The sequence below is a fragment of the Cyprinodon variegatus genome, unplaced genomic scaffold, assembly GCF_000732505.1.
Source record: "Cyprinodon variegatus isolate N-32 unplaced genomic scaffold, C_variegatus-1.0 Scaffold436, whole genome shotgun sequence".
Taxonomy (NCBI): domain Eukaryota; kingdom Metazoa; phylum Chordata; class Actinopteri; order Cyprinodontiformes; family Cyprinodontidae; genus Cyprinodon; species Cyprinodon variegatus.
In genome coordinates this window covers 441,680-462,174 of record NW_015150889.1, presented here as the reverse complement: position 1 = coordinate 462,174, position 20,495 = coordinate 441,680, and the positions used below count along the sequence as shown (strand labels likewise).

At 38.5% G+C, this 20,495-nt stretch overlaps 1 protein-coding gene across 1 annotated transcript in view; it reads right to left on the bottom strand.

Moving 5' to 3' along the window:
* LOC107093633 (receptor-type tyrosine-protein phosphatase N2-like) overlaps positions 1–20,495 on the bottom strand; it is a 281,824-nt gene that overhangs the window by 143,051 nt on the left and 118,278 nt on the right. The gene's annotated exons all lie outside the window — the stretch shown is intronic.

Here is a 20,495-nt window from a genome sequence, read left to right as displayed (position 1 = left end):
GCAAAGTTCTGACTTATCACAAAAAAATATGTTGGAATAAAGTCGTAATTTGTCTCCCTTTTCACCTCTATAGAAAACGGCCTGCAGGATGCCCTTCACTGCGATTGCCAAATCCAATCAAACACAAACCACTGAGAAAGACAGCCACAAAAGTGAACACATCGGAATATCAACACTGCCTGCAGCAACAGCAGACTGATGCGTAAATTTACGATAAGAGAATTTTTCCAGACATATCAAGATGTTATCCTCGGCCAACGTGCCATCTCATCCAGCAGCTGTTCATTACAGTTGAGGCAGGACATAAAGCTGCTGAAGAGAGATACTTTCAGGATTGACAGCTTGTCCTTAAACTTGGCTCACATACAGTGTCTGGTTAAGGTTAGAAGTGAGTTGTTCTTGGCTGGGAAAAAAACCTAAAAGAGCATTTTAGCAAAGACAATTTTATTTAAAAACTGTTGTTTAGTAAATCTGACTGTTTTAGACAAATGCCAGATACCCACTGGCAAATATCAAAGAAGAAATGAGGGAGGTTAGGATGGGAAGGGATTGGCAATGATTGTGCTAACAATGAGTCAGAGACTTTGGATTGTAAATAAATAGCAGCCATTGGCAAAATACCAACAAAACACAGAAAAAGCACTGAAAAGAGACAAACCTGTCTAAATCGAGTCTTTTTGCCACACAAGAAGAGATTTCAAAGAAGAGCATGAAATGTGTCCAGTGAATGAACTGGTATTAGGCTTTCAGCACACTCAGAGGCTACCTCTGTGAGGTCGACTCAAAGAATAAAGGGAGAGATTCCTGCTCCCAAGAGCCTACAGTATACATGTGAGGTCTTTCACCTACAGGAGCCCATCAATTTATTAGTTCTGGCAGTTACTGTATACACAAGTGGAGCAACTCAACATCATTCAAGTTTTTTTTTTCTTTGATAAAGAAAGAGGGAATTAGAAATGATCAGTTTACTGCCAACAGATAGCCAGAGAGAGATTTCAAAGCAGTTCTTGAGAGCTGCTATCCTCCACCATTTAGATGTATCCCTGCTCTGGCACACCTGAATCAAATTGAATTCCCTCATCAGCATTTCATTTAGCTCTGCAGAGGCATGATGACAAACCCTTATGGATTCCTGGGTGCTGATAAACGGATGCATTTAAAAATTGTTGGATTAAAGCCCTCGACACCTTTTCTAACTTGGACATTTCTACAACTGGATTGATTTCCTTTTAAATCTATGTAGAATTCTGTCTTGAATTTGTTTGATATTTCATAGCATTTTTATTAACTGGGGCTTCAACCATAAATTAATATGCAGCTTTTATAGTGAATGTTGACAAAATCATGAAAAGTGTGAAGTACAAAAAAAGTCAGTTGTAGGAAATTATGCATAAACATGATTCTAATTTGCGTGAAGTTGCATCCAGTTGCAGGTTCTGACTTTTTTAACTTTCCTTGCTTATAAATAAACATGCAAAGTAGCATGCAAACCTATAAGGCTTCAAATAACCATTGCAACGGCAGTTAGGAAGACCAGTAATAAAAGGAGGTTTATTGGGAGCTACAAGTGTTAGTGTCTGAGGTTGAGGCAAGACTAGATCTAATTTACTACAAATTCCTCTGGTTTAAGTAATAGAATAAAAAAATGTTGGTTTAGGTGGCAAATTTCATAACTAAGTCAGCAGCAGATTTACTAAGTTGAAGACAAAAATTAGGCAGTATGCTGTAACATTAAGTGAAATGTTTTATTAAGCAGAGTACTACAGTTATTTAAGGTTAAGTTTTGCTTGAAAATCAAGAGGATAATTTTTATTGCTGCAGGTTGTGTGAATTATCATACACTTTCACATAATGTAAATTTTATAAATTCCAATTTGTAGGGAAACCTTGAGCTGCAAGGCTTTTTCTGTTTATGCACGTTTTATACCAAACTGCCCAGTTTTTGCAAAAAGGGCTTTGTTAAAATAAAATAATTCATTTTCAAACCATCTGTTTCTTTTCCCAACTATCTACCTTCTTCCTGCCTTACACCGCTTCCTCCATACCCACTTCCTTCCCCCCTGTAACTGGCTTTGCTAATTTTCTTCCTTATTTACTGGCTTTGTTCATTTTGTTCCTTCATTACTGAGTTCTTTAACTTCCTTCCTTCTTTACTGACCTCATTAACTTCCTTCATTATTTATCGGTTTGTTAACTCCTTTTAAATGACTGCCAACATCTTTCCTTGCTGACCTGGCCTCCCTTCTTTACTGCATTGGTTAACTTCCTTCTTCATCACTTTTGTTAGAAGGATATTGAGTAAAAAATTTCTCTTTTTACTGCCTGAGATGACTGTATTTTCATAAGCAAGGACATTTCATATCAGTTTATACATAAGGATGGTCACTCATTTCCAAATCACCATGACAATCTGCCATCTTGGAAGTAAAGAAGCCAGCGAGGGATAAAAATGTGCTAACATATGGAATAAAAACGCCCCCTTGGGGCACTGACGTTACCATGTACCACCTAAATTGCCCTAATGTCACTTCACCAAACATATACCAATCTTGTTTTAAATGATTTTAGGTCTACATGGGTTTAGCAGCTTTCACAGCTGCGCTGAATGCTGGCTATTTGTCACAGTAAATGCCAGTTTGTAGGGACTTCACTTCAGTTCATCTGACATTAGTTGTGTCGAACGTTCGCCCTAACCCCTATATACTGTAATAAACTATATGTGGTAACACCTTTTTATATGAGTGTCCGCATGTCTAGTTGATAAAAACGTAGTGGAATCAAAATTTCCTACTTTGAAAAGTAGTGTGTAACCATGGTCACTAGATGAGCAGATATGTCCCGGAATGCTTTGCTCTTCTCAAAACAAATAATGGGAGATGTTTTGGGGGTGAGAGAGAACAAAGAGGTTGCAGGCTCCCTGGGAGAGCCGGAGTCACGTGACCAATGGGAGTGAAAAGTATTGATCATCTTTCTGGACGGTCAGCTAACTGAGTTCACTATAAAGTCCACTACATAGTCCGCGCTCTACTGTATATAGTGACTGAGGGGTTAGTGGTTAGGGTGGACGTTCGAACTCAGCCCTTGTTACATCTGGGTTGTCAAGGCTTTCTGACACAAGGTGGCACGGTATGTGTTTGAGGCAGTGATGTGCTAAGGTTTAGTGTTTATTTGGGTGAAATACCCCCATTTCACTGCTAGATGAAAGCAATTCTTACACAGCATCCCATTTAGGAACTTTATTATTTTACCTACTTTTTTCTTCACTACTTACTCTCTCATTCTATCTTTCTAACTCTCTTCACTTAATTTCAAATTGTTTTCTTAAAAGAAATGATGATGTTTGCATTACCATCTGTTAAAGCCACCTATTGGCAGTGCAACAGTACATTTATTTATACCAAATTGTCTGTAATAACCTCTGCGAAGGACTGGCGACCTGTCCAGGGTGTATCCCTCCTCTCACCCATAGACAGCTGGAGATAGGTACTAGCACACCTCGCAACACCGCTTGGGATAAGTGTCATGGAAAAAGGTCAAGAGTGCATACAGTAGTAGTGGTTTAAAATTTCCGTCTTTCCATGATGGGTCCTTGATTTGTCCATGGCAGGACCTACGGTGGTAACCGACAGGTCTGTGGGGGTAAGGTGATCCCCCGCAATGACATTGTTAGTGAGGCCGCATCCATAAGCTGCCAGAGATTATACCTGAAATACCCAGTATTTCAAAAAGTGGGTTGAGTAACAATTGACAGAAGTAGAAAGAGGGGATTCACTCTGGTGTCTGGAATTTGGAGGGATCTTGACTGGAAATTGGAGGCCATTCGACTGCCTTTCAGTCTGAATGAGAACTCCACTAATCCAGAAGAGCATCAACAGGGGTGTATACACTCACTGGTTACTTTATTAGGTAGACCTGTCCAACTGCTCGTTAACACTTAATTTCTAAGCAGCCAATCACATGGCGGCAACTCAGTGCATTTAGGCATGTAGACATGGTCAAGACAATCTCCTGCAGTTCAAACCGAGCATCAGTATGGGGAAGAAAGGTGATTTGAGTGACTTTGAACGTGGCATGAGTGTTGGTGCCAGAAGGGCTGGTCTGAGTATTTCAGAAACTGCTGATCTACTGGGATTTTCACGCACAACCATCTCTAGGGTTTACAGAGAATGGTCCGAAAAAGAAAAAACATCCAGTGAGCGGCAGTTCTGTGGGTGGAAATGCCTTGTTGATGCCAGAGGTCAGAGGAGAATGGATAGACTGGTTCCAGCTGATAGAAGGGCAACAGTGACTCAAATAACCACCCGTTACAACCAAGGTGGGCAGAAGAGCACCTCTGAACGCACAGTACGTCGAACTTTGAGGCAGATGGGCTACAGCAGCAGATGACCACACCGGGTGCCACTCCTTTCAGCTAAGAACAGGAAACTGAGGCTACAATTTGCACAAGCTCACCGAAATTGCACAATAGAAGATTGGAAAAACGTTGCCTGGTCTGATGAGTCTCGATTTCTGCTGCGACATTCGGATGGTAGGGTCAGAATTTGGCGTCTACAACATGAAAGCATGGATCCATCCTGCCTTGTATCAACGGTTCAGGCTGGTGGTGGTGGTGTCATGGTGTGGGGAATATTTTCTTGGCACTCTTTGGGCCCCTTGGTACCAATTGAGCATCGTTGCAACGCCACAGCCTACATGAGTATTGTTGCTGACCATGTCCATCCCTTTATGACCACAATGTACCCAACTTCTGATGGCTACTTTCAGCAGGATAATGTGCCATGTCATAAAGCTGGAATCATCTCAGACTGGTTTCTTGAACATGACAATGAGTTCACTGTACTCAAATGGCCTCCACAGTCACCAGATCTCAATCCAATAGAGCATCTTTGGGATGTGGTGGAACGGGAGATTGGCATCATGGATGTCCAGCCGACAAATCTGCGGCAACTGTGTGATGCCATCATGTCAATACGGACCAAACTCCCTGAGGAATGCTTCCAGCACCTTGTTGAATCTATGCCACGATGAATTGAGGCAGTTCTGAAGGCAAAAGGGGGTCCAACCCTATATTACTTTGCATTATGTTCAAAGAAAATCTCTACCCCAAAAGAAACGTAAGAATAACTGTTAACAGTGTTTGAGGACAATACATTTTTGCTCTACCTTGTGATGTCTAATACGTCACAATAAGCCAACAATCAATAAGTTGTACAAACCCTAAATACACTTCACCTAGAAGTTGCAGTATGCCACACTTAGTGAGAGTTATTAATAAGTTTCAAATTATCCTCTACATTGAATCATGCAGAGCAAAAACAGCAAACAAACAAAAAAAATCCCTGGTGATTAAAAAATGTTTTTCATTTAAGGGAAAACATTATAGATTACTTATATTATAGATTTCGCTTCTACAATACTACACATATGACTTGATACAATACCAGGTAGATGCCAATGCCACCTGTTTTACCCAATTTTCCACTACCTTCCTTTTATTTGTATGGCAATAAATGTCTTCTAAGGATATCTGGGTGTGTGTAAGTGTTTTATAAGCTGATCAGGTTTAGACATTGGTCGCAGACCTGAGGCCCAAGGTGACCTCATTACTAACATTTGTTCCGCTTGTCGCAACAAATAACAGTGTGTCCATCATTATCCAACAAATGTCTCAGAGCAAGGGTGGCTGCTAAGCCGTCTATCTCTGTGCTGGATGAGCTCAGAGCTACTGGCTCCTGATCCATGACCCAGGAGGAAATCAGGAGTAGTTGGTCCCTGTTCAAACGCATGAGGATGTCAAAAGGAATGCAAAGTGACCCAGCTGTTGACCTCATTTGATCTCAGAGAGTTCAAGGAAAGTTTATCTTCCATGTAGCCAGTTTCTTGCTGACATAAAAACCCCTAAAACATCTGCTAAGCAGAATAATAACATGACCTGTGGAAGAGCTTAGACAGACAGGGGGTTTAAAAGGATGGTGGTGAATGGGAGATAATTTATTCAGTGAGTAGCCTACTTTAAATTTGCCTGGCAAGGTTATTTCACTTTTACAATACAGAACATATGGATTAAAGTTGGGAAGTCTAAACTACTCATTTCTAGGTTTTGCTTTGATAGAACAATACAGAGTTACACATTTTCTCTACTTCCGAGAGGAATAAGCTAAAATGCTGTCTTTGCATGTTTAAAGTTTTATATATACAGTTGGGAAAGTACACAATTATTTTTCTAAATATTTAAATGTGAAAGACTAGGGAGCAAGTGTAGGGCTAAAGTAGAAGGTAGTGTTGAATAAATCCATGATAGTAGCCTCTAAAGTGTCAAAAGTAGTCAGGAAAAGGCTATTACATTTAGTAAGGTAAGTGCTCATTTTGATTGAGGTTGTCATAAAAAGTATATTAAATAAAATAAAAAAAAAGTATTTATGTAGCGCCAATTCATAACACATGTCATCTCGAGGCACTTTACAGTTCACCAGATCATATAGTCAAATTATATTGTCTGATCAATTTACTCTGCAAAGAAACAAAAACGACTTTAAATTCCTGAAGATGTACCCTGCTAGAATCTGCAGAGCCCCTGCATCAGCCACCAACACCACGAGACAATCAGTATGTGGGTGTAATTTTTTAATTGGTTTCTTGGAAACGGCTGTTCAATATTATACTAACTCTCAACTACCACTAATAAGGTGTGTTTCTCTCTCTCAGGTGTTTTATGTTGGAAACTAAAGCTGATTAAAAGAAATAAATTCTTTAAAAAAAAACCACATGCTGCCTGACTGAAATCCCAAACTAGCATCAGTATCATTACCATTAGGAACAAATATCAACCAAACAGATTTAGATTGTGCCCACTCCTATCAGTTAGTCACCTTATACAATCAACTTCAATACAGCTTATGCCATCTATGGCTATTTTCACATATTAGGTATAAGGGACCACTTGTGATTTTTTGACTGCAGTCTGAACATCCGTATTTTGTTCTTTTCACCTAAAAACATTTGACTGGAGTTACTTCTTTAGGTGTTAGTAAATCAGATATGCATAGTGTTTGCAGTCAGAACCGTATGTTGAATTTTTTCCTACTTGTACCTCATAGCTCTGCATCTTGCTATGATTAACAAAGAGTAACAGAAAAACCAACACCACCCAAGTCTTAACCTAATTATATTCTATCAGCAAGTTGTAGCAAAACTTCAAGACTTGTTTTTAAGCTATTCAAATCCTTCCAATAGTGACCATGAAAAAGAATCCATGTATAGCTCTACATGGATTAGATTCGTGTAGTGCGGAGGTCTTCAACAGGCGGTCCGCGACCCCTAGGGGGTCCACGGAGATACTGCATGGGGGTCGCAAAAGGTTTTTGGTTGATTAGAATTTTTTTTCATATTCCGCCCTGCAATTTGTTCCACAAATTGAAATGTCTTGAAATGCACATTAACTTGAATTTTACACACTGTAGTGAACAGATAAATGGAGGCAGAAAATGTCTCTCAGTCATCAATGCACACATTCAGCGACACACAGGAGCTCTTTCAAGCTGGGCACCGTTTCATTCACAACACCTGTCCCATCAACCAGGAATCCGAATCAGAAATACTTTAATAATCCCATGGAGCAATTACTTTCGTTACATTACTCCATCTGTAATAGAGTGACTACAGGACTAGTTTGACATAAATAAATTTCATACAATAAGTATAATAAGGGAGTTCTTGCTTCATCACGCCATTAGTTTGGGGGTCCTTGGCCTGGAAAACATTGAACATCCCTGGTGTAGAGTATCTATATCTATATCTACACCCTTAAAATGGCTGCAAACAAATGTAGAATGGTACAGCAGTACATATTTGACTATCACTACAGCAGAAAGGATTAAGCAAGCAGTTTATCAATGGTAGATAACCTACTTTAACAGGAAAACCATGGATAGTTCCAGAGTTTCCCTAAAACTCACATTTCTGCTGGGTTAAATGGTCTTGTTATATCTACTTAGCTAAGAAATATCTGCCTGTGTTAAGTTTTTATCAGGCAATGTTCTTTGGTAAGATAATTTTGGAAGGTATTTTGGTTATTTTAGGTCATGCAAATAAACGAAAACAAATAATAATAAATAGAGCGCTAATTATGCTGACATACCAATAGAATTTCCTATTTATATTAGCATCATGCTAACAGTTTGTTTGATGTGTCTTCTCAGCTGCATCTGCACATTAATATCCATATTAAGCTGTGTAATTAATTCCAACAATTAACTTCAATGTAAGATATGATATAAAAGTAAAGTCTTATATTTCTGCATATTAGATTTAACTTGGGTTGAGGGGCTGAGTTTGAATGGGGTTGCTGGGTGAGGGCCTGTGAGGGTGAATGCCCGCTGATTTCAGCATCATAGTTGGGACGTTTTTGAAAGTGTTCTTTTTCCAGACACTAACAACAGATTTACTTAATTTAAAATGTCTGGAGTTGTGTTGAGCTCACGGCTGTTGTTTTTAACTTTTTTTGGAATGACTATGACCTGGATGACTGAGAATTTTTACCAGTTTATTCCATTTGGAATAAAACAATAATTATTTTAGAAATGTAACATCAAGAAAATTTATCACTCTGATCTAAAGTTTAAGGCCTTTAACAAAAATAAGAGTAATCATCTGCAGCCAGTTGTGGTTTAAAAGGTCAATATCAACTGCAGGTCTTCATCTGGTTTTATGTTCCCTTTAATCATTTTGTACAATTTGCACAATATATTGGTTAACCTACATAGAACAAATATAACTGGTGCTGATAGCGCAGAGGTCATGGGTTAATGCCCCATACTAGCCACGTGTTCACACATTTACTGCTACTGTTTTCTATTAATGAATTTATTTCATAATCCCTTCTACTGCATTGGTAAACCATATTTGATTATTTGCACTGCACTGAACCTTTCCATATCAATCACAATGTCTTTAAACTGGTTTTCCTCTTCTCCTACACAGTTTACATTCTGATCACTGCTGCACTTTATATATGGTAATTTTCATTTCACTTTTTTTAAGCTGTTTGGTCATTGTTGAAAAGCTGTATGCGTTGAAATTTCGTTTTGTATACACTTTGTGCATACAAAATTAGGGTTGCAACAAACGATTACTTTGCAAATTGATTAATCAGTCGACTATTATCAATAATCGCATAACCGAAGGATACTTAAGGAAGATTTTTTCTAAATTTAACCAGTTGAAACTAAAATGTTTCCACTTGAGGAATTCTGGATTGTACGGAAGCCGAGAGCGGTCGTACTCTACTTTTTTTTTTTTCGTTTGCCTTCTTGAGATAATGACATAACTATCTCGTTATCACCGTTAAACCATTAATTGTTTTCTCAAGATAAGATAATTAACCTGTATGAGTAATGAACGAGGCTGGCCAACAGCTCTGGATTCCCAGTCCATCCATGCCTGCAGTGCCTGTAGTTGAGCATTCGCGGTGTGTGTGCACAAACAATGAGTTTTTTAGTTTTTTTTTTTTTTTTTTTACTCATTGTCAGGTCATGGTGGATGATTGCATTGCATGGAATTCAGTAGAAACAAATCTGACTGTTTTTTTTTATGAAAATCTTTAATCTGGACTCATTTTGTGGGTTATGCATTTTATACCTCTTACCAGTGTGCTCAGAAAACACCCAGCGCTACGGCGCCGGAGGCATAGGTTTAATTACTTATGAATCAGAAGTGAAAGCAAATCATGAAACCAACAACGTCATCTCGTTACCTAAAAGTTAAAGACCGGATTATTTACAGAATTACACTTGGGCTGCCATGCTTATAAATTCTCTCCTGCTGTTGAGGTTTTGAAGGATGTAATCTAAGTTTTAACACACACCAATCATGTCATTATGAAGAGAAAATGGCTTTCTAATTAGAAAATTACCATCTCGTTATCACGAGAAAATGGCTTTCGTTATCTTTACAAAATGAGAAAATTAACTGGTTTTCTCGAGAAAACCACAGCAAAAAAGTATCGGATGGTTGAACATATCGACAGACGACAACGTTTTTTTTTTTATCTTAAATACAAAATATTATATTTCTTTTGACAATTTTGATATAATTACGACTCTAAGTGGGCTGCTCTGTCTGGTCAAGGCATACTTTACATTTAATCGATTAATAAATAAGTTGATGATTATTTCAATAATCGATTAATAAAAATAATGATAAAGTGTGTCTAAGTATATGTCTAAGCAAACATAAATCAAGAGATAGTCATACATGCTTTTACTTGCACTATGTACCTTATGAAGGATTACTAAAATCAATATTTCTAACGGATAACTAAAATATAACTAACAGCACATGACTTCTTCCTCTAACTACTCATTGTGTAAAATCTGCTTGATATTATCTATATAATGGAGAGGGAGCAAATTAAACAATGCAGGAAGTTTGCATTAGTTGTAGAAAAACATCATGTTGTGATTCTAAAACAAAGCCAAACCTTCCTTTGTGCATTGACACTGCCAGTGGAGGCCACTGATGATGGTCACTTAACTGGTGAACAGATCCATCTTGGCAGAGCCATTGTGGAGGACTGGTCTTATGCCAGCTAGCACTGAAGCTGGATTGAGGGAAGTAACTCCATGCATGTGTGTGACTGAGCATGCACTTTGATGCACTATTCCCTGGAATGTGTCAGAGGAGTGTCTGGGGTAGCTTTCTCTCCAAGCAGCTGGTTGTCAGGGATGTGAAGGTCTGGCTAACCGTCTGGAGGGACATTGCTTCGGTGGCAGATACAACTATAAGTCTCAAATACTCTTTTGCTGCCCATATGTTCAAGCTGATTGTATATTCCGTCTAACACTTATCCATTTACAAGTAGGGTTTTAACCACTTCAGTGCCAAAGGATCAATGATAAATTAATCGGTGAAAAGAGGTGTCTGCCAAAAATATTGAATTATCTGAGTTTGGTTAATAACTGCTGATATGTCAGGCATATAAGAAAATATTAAGTTGAAGGTCAAAAGATTTGATATTATCTTTGTTTTTTCTCATAAGATTTGCCTGAATGTATTAAATGCCTCATGTCTCATGTCATCTACACTCATTGTGCTATATATATTCATTCTGCTTCATTTATCTTCTGTCATAAAGCGTTACTGAACTAACTGTGTAACATCTATTATACAAGTTAGCAGTTTTTTATGGGAATTTTTTATCTGGTTCTGCTGATTAAAAATGTGTTCAAGGAATCCACTAATAACCGTTATTTACTTTCAAAGAGATGATTCAAGGCTGCTCTCTGAAAACTGCCTCCAGAAACAATCAGCTATTGGATAACTTTAAGAGCCCTAAGAGGCGCAGATGTAATTTAATTTCTATATATGCAGTGTTGTTTTCATCAACCATGAGGATGCAGAAATCATTTTGTTTATGCTCCTTTTTTTCATGACGGTAACTGAAATTGACGAGCTAAACATGGATCTTTGATGACTAAAATATGACTAGTCAAAGGTTTGAGTTTTAGTCAACAAGAGAAGACAAGACGAAATAAAAATTAGCAGGTCGTCGGTCAGACATTTAAACTGCATCATCAAGATGCTGCTTCCTGTTTGATCCTGCTGCCCACCTGCCACGCAGCTCTACACATGTTGCAGGAGCACAGATGGATCATGGCAGCTTTGACAGGGTCTGAGAAAATAACCTGGAATCATCCGGTACTGCACGGATAACTCTGACAACCTCTGCTCTGATCTTCCAGCTGTACTTGTGCAGAAATGAGTCTTTGTGCGCGCAGAGCTCAGAGTCTGCGCTTTACACTCGACTCTGATGTTTTGCTCTCAGCAGTATGGCTCTTTCTGCCCTCGCCACCTAATAAACTATGTGGGCTAATCATCCTATGCCAAGCGTAAAAACTTCTTTTATTATCAATATTTTATTTCTTCCAGCTTACAAGAGGTTAAGCAAAACATTCTTAAATTTCTACCAAAAGGAATCCCTAAATTATATCCAAATATCTCTCTGTATGTTTTTAACCTTGTATGGCTAAAACCATTCCTTTATTGTAAATTTTGTTAACTTGTCTGTCCGCTATATTAACCAATATGGTGTGTTGAACAAGATCTGTTATTTTTACAAATTTTGTGAGGCACTTTTTTAAAAAGTAGGGCATTTATTCATAAAAAAGTTTATTTGAAATTCTATAAATCAAAGTTTTCTGCCCAGCAATAATGAACTGCACGGCAGCATTTTATACCCAGCAAGAGCTGTCAGTCTAGTAAGTTTAACTGTTTTTGCAACATAAAACCGACTTAAATTAGTCTATAACCTTTTTAAGTTGTATTCGACTAAAAGAGACAAAAGCTATCGTAATGACTAAAGCATCACTAAAACTAATAATAGTTTTTATCCTGACGACTAAGACTAAATCTAAGATGGCTTTAAAAAACAATACTGTATATATAAAAAGTAAATAAATCTGTATTATTTCTTCAAATTCAAAATTGTGTTTAGAGAATGGTTAGTTATATCAAATAATGTTTATATTTTGTTTATTTTGTCTTCGTGTATGTAAAACCAGATTGAAAAAAGAAGAAAACTAATTCTTAGCTCAAAATAAGACATGCCAAGTTTTATTTAAGACTCTCATTTCACATATACCTAATTTTCGTTATTTAGTTAAACCATTTCAGAAAATTTTAAAACAGATTAAAATGAGTATGGAATATTATAACAATCATAAGAAATATAAACATTAAAAAAGCATACAAATATTTATTGTTAGTTTTGTTTTAATTACAAAAATTCCCCAGTGATGACAGGTTTTCATTTGCCAGCCAAAATTGAAAATAAACGATACAAAAAAAAATAAAGTTGGGAAGATTTATAGATATTGTGGAGAACTGCTGTTTAAGCCTATGTTATACATCCCAACAGTTTGTGGAAGCAGAATAAAAAGAGCTAGGACATGATAACAGCCTCCCTCCACAGTTCAGAAAATCTCACCTGAGATAAAAAACTATCACACATCTCTAAATGCCTATCTAGACTACACTATAATGCAACAGAGGGCATGATAAGTGTTTTAGTAGCAACTAAAGCTTTTAAAAGGGAGCAATTTAGCAAGCAGACAGACTGACTCACCCGCCCTCACATCCACCTACTTACTGTAGTTTTTTGTCTGTCATATTTTTTATAGATCCTTTAAAAAAAAAAAGTTCTATCCAACAGACCAAACTCTCCACTTTAGTCATTTTTTTTTCCTGTGCTACTGATCAGTGTCTGTGCATTTAATCAGGACTAATTTTGACCTTTATTACAAGCCTCTCCATCAACAGCTGGCTAGTCAGCTGCAGCATGTTCCACATAAAGCAAAGAAATCTCAATCAATCACTTTTCTTTTACGATTCCCGGCCCGGGGTCTTTCTGCATGGAGTTTGCATGTTCTCCCTGTGAATGCGTGGATTCTCTCCAGAAACTCCAGCTTCTTCCCACAGTCCAAAAACATGACTGTTAGGTTAACTGGCTTCTCTAAATTCTCCTTAGGTGTGAGTGTGTGTGTGAATGGTTGTTTGTCCTGTTTGTCTCTGTGTAGCCCTGCGATGGACTGGCGACCTGTCCAGGGTGTAGCCCGCCTCTTGTCCATTGACTGCTGGAGATGGGCACCAGCGCCCTGCGCGCGCCCAGGTGGGATAAAGCGTGACAGAAAATGGTTGGATGGATAAATTTATTACCAACATCACCATCAACAGCTGGCCGGTCAGCTGCAGCATGTTCCACAGAAAGCAGAGAAATCTCAATCTACTCTTTAGAAACCAAAGGAATTATGAGCATTTGCCACAGATGACAACTTTCAAAATGGCATAAAATCTCGAAAATTCTTTTTTGTTTTTTTTTGGCCTCCAAGTAAGATTAGATATTAGAATAAATGGCAGCCTTGGATAGAAGTTTGCGACCCCATTTGGGACAAGCGTGTCAGATAATGGATGGATGAATGGATGTATAAAAGTTGTTTCTGGTGACTTAAGGCCACAAAAATGTCCAACAGCAATTTATTCACAAAGATCTGTGTTTCTGTGTGTGAAAAGAAGCCATTACTATAGAATTATAATCTGTGTGCCCTCTTTCATCTATAGCTCTGACCAAGCCATTAAACTGCAACCAAAGTGCCATCACCAGGCACAGGTCCTAGGTCTTAACAACAAGTCTTTTATGCCAATAACTCCAAATACAAATTTCAAGGGACTAAGCAAACTTTGTATTTATCTAAATTCTATTGAATTAATACTCGTAAAAATATCTGACAATAACATGCAGAGCAACCTTGACACTAGGACCGTATGTAGATATTGGCACTGGAAATTAGGGACCAATTAAACAGAGACTTCACTCAAAGGATGAACCCCCTACCTCCTGAGGCACCAACCTCTTCATGCTAAAGAGTAGCTATATGATACTGTTTTTCTAACATACTCAGAACCAAATCAGATTACCTGAAAATAAATCTACTTCAAACTATAGGCTTGTGGGAAGGCAGTATAATTTGAATTTAACAAACACTATTTGCAGAGCAGTAACACCCCTGCAGGATAAGGACCGACGTTGCGCCTGTGTATTTCAATCTCACTGGGAGCCTGGTTTTTTAACAACACTCTGGAAAAACAAAGAAATGGTCGGAGAAAACAGAAGGTGGAAAAAAATCAGGTTGAATAAGCTTTGGATCAGACGCTTTTAAATGAAAAGAAAATTAAGGAAGAAAGTACCTCTCCAGTCCTTCTGCACTGGTAAGAGTTTTACATCAAATCAATTCTTTTATACTGTTTTCTTTTTTTTTATTTTGGCATATTCCTGACTAAAAAGGGATATCTGACACACATTAGACATCCAAGGTAATCTAGTAGGTCTAATAGGGATATCTTCTAGAAAAGCAGGTATGCGAACCATAATTTAACTATATTAAAGATGCCCTTTTTATTCTGCAAAAGATTTCAGATGAGCTCACCTACACACCTACATCTGCTCACTTGTTTGCTTTTTCATTTGTCAGGTATGCATAAAAGGTACACCTTTGAATTTTTAAAGCTCTTGTACACATAATTTGAAAGTGTCCTAAAATCAATCATTTAAGGTAGAATTTATATACAGTTGATATTAAGATTGACATAAGCTTTCTTACAGTCCTGAATACAATATTTGCAGATGATTCCAGTAATATAAATAAAGGTGTTTATACAGGGTGCTATATGCTCTATTTCGTTATTCCTTTTTGTGCAACATAAAGTGTCAATATTAACTAAGGTTAGTTAATCTCTAACAATTTGTAAAATGATTTCTCTTCCATCCATCCATCCATCCATCCATCCATCCATCCATCCATCCATCCATCCATCCATCATCCATCCTTCCATCTGTATGTCCGTCCGTCCATCCATCCATCCATCCATCCGTCCATCTGTATGTCCGTCCGTCCATCATCCATCCATCCATCATCCATCCGTCCATCTGTATGTCCGTCCGTCCATCCATCCATCATCCATCCGTCCATCTGTATGTCTGTCCGTCCATCCGTCCATCCATCCATCCATCCATCCATCCATCCATCCATCCATCCATCCATCCATCCATCATCCGTCCGTCCATCTGTCCGTCCATCCATCTCTCCGTCCATCTGTCCGTCCGTCCGTCCGTCCGTCCGTCCGTCCGTCCGTCCGTCCATCCATCCATCCATCCATCCATCCATCAGTCATCCATAATCCATTCATCAGCCTGGTAACACACGTCTTTTCCATCTCTCTCTAATCCAACGTCCTGTTGCCTAATATGAATAATAATAAATAAAAACCACTAGTAATAACAAAATAATCTTAAAAATAAATCAATTAAAATACTATTTAATGGTATGGTTACGTTGGGTGCCATGAAAACAGACTAGCACAATTTATATCTGTACAGATCACATATGAAAATAAATAATTATAAAGGATCCAGCGTTGGCTCCGCATGATCCTGGCCTGACAACAAGAAGACTTTCAAAGCATGTCAGCGCGATCTATAATAAATGAGCCAAAACTTAGAGTCATGATTCTGCTCAATATTCACACCTAGAAACAAGGCAGCGGCCTATTAACTCTGGCTTCAAACGGAGCTGCTTATCTTTTTAATTAGGCCGCAGGTTGTGAGTGAGCAATTTTGCTCTCGGAGCTGATGTATATGTAATGTGGAGCGGTATTGATTGTGCGGAGAAGACGACGAGGAGGCCCATTCAAGGTTCTAGCTCTGTGAACTGTTCAATACCGGAGCTAATAAATAATATCAAAGGCAAATCCTGGCTGAAGGTAGATGAGATGAAATCTCTTTATAATGCAAAACCCAGAGGTAGTGGAAAACAGGAGAGGAGAGGTAGCGAGAGTAGATATTTCTTTAGCTGGGAGCCAGGGCGACAGGATATTGAAGGAGAGTGCAGCTGAAGAAACAAATAACCCGTATTTCATCAATAGCAGATTAAAATGCAGACAGAAAAAGGAATAGAAAAGGCAGTCCTAATTATATTCTCTGGAGCTGGTGCTTTTTTCTGACTGTTTTGACACAGCTAATACGCTTTTCGGTGAATTACCCCCTCCCACACACACAAACAACACCATCAACTTCCACCTCACCAGGTTATCTGGGTCTAATAGGCAATATGAGAAGCTATTTACACTTCAAGGTGCTAATGCAACACTTTCCTCAATCTTATTACCGTCAAAGTGATTTTCTCACCTGTGTGTTGACAAGTGGAATTAGACCGAGTGTTTGGATAACAACATTCCCAACATCAAACACCCAGACTACACTGGAGTTAGCACCCTGACCCCAACTGGTCTAATACATGGTGGAGTTACAGCTACAAGCTGCATGTTAGACATGTAATTTAAGTGATAAAAATCAATCTAAAACATTCGGTGGAGCACCAATCCTTGAGGTAGCATTAGCTTAAACTTCAGCTTCAATCTTTGTGGGCAAATATGTGAATCTGATTTTATTGTCCTGATCACTCGTTTAGCAAATGGTCGTTAGAATGCCATTAAAAATAAATGAAAACTATCTAAAAAGATCTATTCAATATGTACTTCTTTTGGCTTTCATTTGAAAGAAATGTGTCTGGCTCAGAACAATAGGACCCAGAATTCGAGGCAGACAGACAGAAAGATTTCTCAAAATGTTTATTTGCAACGGAACTGCAGTGAACAGCGTCAGCGTCTAAGGTAGGAACCTCTGCAGGAGGAGACAACGTGTTAGCGACCACTGCTATCTGGTGGAACATGATAATGTGCATGTGAGTCACTAACCTTGTCTTATACTTCAGTCCGAGCCCAGAGGATGAGGCTGGTTCCAGCCAGTCGGCTGCCAGTGAGACGCAACAGGCACTGCACAGAGAGTCCCAGGCGCTGATTTCTTGGAGGTCGGAGGACAGGCATGAGTTCAGAACTGAGCAGACGAAGGAAGGCATGATAATCCAGAGGGCGAAGCCAAAGCCGGTGTCAAAGGCGTGCTCTAGAGTCAGAGCCAGGAGATCAGAGGTCCGAAGAGCTGCTGAAGCAATATCCAGAGCAGATTCAGGGAACAGTTCGAGGAATGGTTCACAGACAGGCAGAAATCCAGCAGCAGTCCGGAGAGAGGTCAGGCAAGTAGATCAGAACAGGAAGAGGCAGGCTCAGAGGTCGAGAGGCAGAACGGGTTAGGATCAGGCAATCAAAAAACACAGGAATGCTAAAGAAATCTCACCACAGCCTTGAATAATCTGGCTCTGATTACTGGTTTGAAGGCTGGTTAAATAGAGACTGAAGCAGCTGGATAAGACGAGCAGTAATGAGAAATGGGTGAAGATAAGCAGGTGAGTGAAATTAGTAAACAGACCAGACATCTGCACCTAGATCATTACACAAATGTACAGTTGAAAAAAAATATATTCTGAACCAAAATAAAACAATTTTTTGGGACAGCACTATCAACTATTGTCTCAAGTCCTAATGTGGCTGTAACACTATTGTTATTGGGATCTAGTGTTGTCCCACCTGCTTTCGATCTAGCAACAGAAACACAGCAAGGTCCGGTACAACATCCCTTTTAAATCCAAACTTTGACTTTCAATTCAAATAAAACACAGCCATTTTTCTCATGATAACAATTACAATGCAAGTTCCAAAGCTGCTTTAACATTACAAGTGCCGTTTCAAACCAGCAGCAAAACCTGATAAAACATTTAAAGTAACAACTGAAATGGGAGAAAAACCTTCAGCCATTTAATGGAAGAGGTCTATTTTGTTAAATTAGTGATAAACCTCAAGCATATCTCAAAAAATGTCAGCCTAGAAAAGGATGTGTCAAATTTAAAGAAACTTACAAAGAAAAAAGAAAACATTTTTTTTCGAAGTAATTGTTCATTTTATGCATTTTTAGCTATAATACTCCTTATGCCCTACTGTATAGCAGATTTTCTTTTTTAAACATTAAATGTTAATATTTATTACATGAACCCAAGCTCTGACTAAATTGATTGAAGCCTTTTCAACACCTTCACAACAACTCTCACAGTACGAGATATCTTGGCTGCATATCCAGTCGCAAAAATGCAAATTGAATATTAAGGTGGACTTCTTTAATCGGCCGTCCTAATCCAGCTCCAAAGTGAGAGGTAAGAAGGAAAGGAACAATCCTCACGAAAGGCTCCATTATTTATGAACAAAAAGAAATACTACAAAAGAGGGTCTGTTCTTTGAAGATACTGTGCACTAAATGTCACCCTAGAGCTTTTGAAGTTCTCGACTGCCTTTGTCTCTCATTTCTGCTCTGAATGAATAGCAGCACCGTAGACAAACTCAGGAGGCAACCGTGATGGAAATTTCACAATGTTGTTGAAATCCTTTCACAGATAGATAAAGAAAAATAATCTGGGCTCTGCTTGCAATGTAAACCTCAGATTTATCCGCTTTTGAACAATGTGAAAATTGATTTAATAAACCTGCAAATATGATTTGTTTTCTGAATAGAAACAGTTTGCAATTTATCAACATCTCTAAGTTGCAGGGATGTATTGGCAAGCAACGTGTGCCTAATCAGGCTTACACAGACCAAATGTTATCCGAGTTTAAATATTTGCATAGAGTGTTATTAATTTATAACCTATATCTGCTATTCCTGATACTGGTTCAAAGTAAATATTATATAGTCAGATGAAATAACGCAAACCCAATGCCTAAAAATACATAATATGACTCTTTTTTGACTCAGTCGACAAGAGGGGAACACTAAAATAGCTTAAGCATGCTAAAAAATAAATAAAAGAAAATAACTGTTGGATCTCGGAGGAATGCAGAATCCATCCTGCTTGGTGTGGAGTGGTGAACCAGATATTTGCCTTGGATTGCTAACTTTGCCATGGGAATTTCAGTGTCTGATTACCCTTGAGTGTTTTGTGGATCTGGAGAAGACATGTCAAGTCAAGGCATTCAGAAAGAATGGGTTGCACTGATGTTATTCTTTGGTAAAAACTAAAGCAAGAGCAATATCATTACTCTTGACATGAAGTTGAGAGCAGTTGCCAATGTGCGATGGACATGACCAGGGCTGCCCCAAGTTACTTATCAAATTTGATGATGCCAAAACAGCCATAAGGAAATGTTTTATGGCTGGAAAATGCCAGAACGTCATTCTTGATTTTACTAGTTGAAGTTGCTCAGTTGTATAGGAGAAGGTTGCAGCAGATATTCAAGTGACCAGAAGGGGAGATGGCTCCCTCTCGGTCTGAGGTTGTCGTTCTCAACCAAATTCAGGTGCATTGTGTCCCGGGATGGAGGTATGCCTCTTCCTCAAGCAGAAAAGTTCAAATGTCTTAATGTAGTAGGATGGGGGCCTCTTTGATAATGGTAATGATGAGGTAATTGCTCCATTCTAAGGTGGTGAAGGAAGGGCCAAGCCCAGGTTCTTTGCAAAGAAAGACAGATCCAGTAAGTGTCTGAAGTGAGCTTCCTTTATTAGGGTAACTGGACTTAGCCTTAGGAGGAATTCCAACTATTGGTATATACAAGAGTTAGGAATATTTAAACCTTCGATTGGTTTGGTTTGCTATCACACAAAGATTTTAAGACTGGGACAAACACTATTGTGTATTTGCAATAAATTCTTTAAAGGGTAGTACTGCTCCTGTATTGTGCTGAACAAGAAGAACAAAACAGCCAAAAAAAAAAAAAAAAGAAACATAAAGAGTCCATCTTAAACATGTGTCCTCCATCCTCTCCACAATAAACATTTTGTTTAATGTAACTCCACCTACTGTACATTCTGTACTATATCCTACATCCCACCATCCTCTTGTGAAATAATCTAAATCCCGTATTGTTCTAGTTGGAATACTCAAGCATCAGAGGCAGGTTCGCACTGGTAATCTGTGATACCAGGCATCTGCCCGGTGGACCGGTCCTAATTTCAGCATGCGAGGGCCGGCCTTCCTTAAATCATACTGGCCCCAACACTTACTCTC